The sequence below is a fragment of the Seriola lalandi genome, unplaced genomic scaffold, assembly GCF_002814215.2.
Source record: "Seriola lalandi dorsalis isolate HSWRI2012SDOR001 ecotype SW California unplaced genomic scaffold, Sedor1 jcf7180002054920, whole genome shotgun sequence".
Classification (NCBI taxonomy): Eukaryota; Metazoa; Chordata; class Actinopteri; order Carangiformes; family Carangidae; genus Seriola; species Seriola lalandi.
The window spans coordinates 35,291-37,026 of NW_019525472.1; positions in this window are offsets into that span (position 1 = coordinate 35,291).

Here is a 1,736-nt window from a genome sequence, read left to right on the forward strand (position 1 = left end):
CCTGCTCTCATATCCCACTCTGACAGGACCACTGGTAGTACAGCGGCTTTGAAGGGGTGGGTTAAGAAGTTCTCTCTCTCTATCTCTCTCTCTCTCTCTCTCTCTCTTGTCCAATCCCTGCTCCTGGGATGCCTCTGAGTGTGTCAGTAGGTCTATGTGTGTGTGCATACATAGAAATGGCCATTGTTCGTTGTTTATTTATCTTTAAGAAATCAGTGGAGCAGTGTTTCTCTCACATATCAATACCTCTTTCCATTCACTTCCTATTTTAATTTTTCCTTTAAGTGGTGAACATGAACAACACCATGAAGCAATAATTGGTTAACACAAGGATTCACCCTTTAGTTTGAATCACACAGGAACCTGCGTGGCTTGTGTTCTCTATTTACAGTCTTTTTATTTTTGTCCCCTTTTCATCTTGCAGAAATCTTGCTCACATCTTCTGCATTTGCATAATAACATAAAATCTATATTTATTATATTGCAGAGAGGTACAGACAAATGGAGCGTGTTTTATTTGTGCAAAGAGGAGCTTTGGATTTTGAGTGGGGAACATGCTGCTCTGTAAAGACCAAAGAGGCATAGGAGAAATGGATAGATAATGGAAGGATTTATTTCTGAGGTCGATTTGGTCACAGAGTCACTGGGTGTACTGTATGCAGGGTTGTAATCCTAAAGAAAGGAAAGGCAGAAGGTGAGGATGTAAGAATACAGACAAAAAATGGAGGGATGTATTAACAGAAACAGGAAGACTTAAAGGGACTATCAATCATGGTAGATGGCAGATAAATTGGTGTATCAGTAGTCTGCTAGTTGGCTAACCAAAGAGCTAGCACAAATAGAATCCATATGCAGTTGGCAAAAGTAGCAGACCCAGAAACAAACTTCATGGAAGATATATGTACAATTTTAGTTCATTAGGAAGACTTTAGGCTTGCCATGATATATATATATATATATATATATATATATATATATATATATATATATTTCCCCCTTCAAAAGTCAGAATAGCCACAAATATGACAGTACAACCCAGGTTGACAACTAGAATTGAATTTCTTTTGTACACATCCAGCAGATACAGAACAACCTCATTTGAGGTAAATCCTGATGGAAATATCACACTCTTTAGATGCAATTTGGCGTTGGGCGGGTTGAGCTATTTCACTTAAAACAGTTCCTGCTGCGGATAAAAATGACAGACAGCAGCAACAGTGAAGCGCAACAGCAAAAATGTGGGTCAGAAAAACCAAAACAGTGAGCTTAAAGACTGCAAAGCGCTTGCTGCAGAGCTGAAAGGATCTGCAGGACTGGGTGATAACCTGTTTTCGATTGGTTGTAGAAAAATATTGATTATAACCCCGTCAACTAGAATTACCACCTCGCAGTTGTAGCACTAGGTCTCCTCCAGCCACTCAAGTTACAGTGACACACGGTCACAATCTATCCCTCTGTTCCTGAGTTACAGCACTGAATAATTGCACAGTACGGTTTTTACATAATATTTTGATGTCACAGTTAATGAATTCTTGAGTTATGTCCTAACACATGTCTGTGTAAGTTCTCATTCGTCCAGGTCATAGTTATCTCTTTCTCAGATTAAATCGAAGGCAACTGGACTTGTATTTGTCTGTGGAAGACGTTTCGCCTCTTATCCAAGCGGCTTCATCAGTTCTTATGTATTGGTCTCTCTAGTCCGCACTAGTCTGACCAAGAAAGTGGAGTAGGACCCA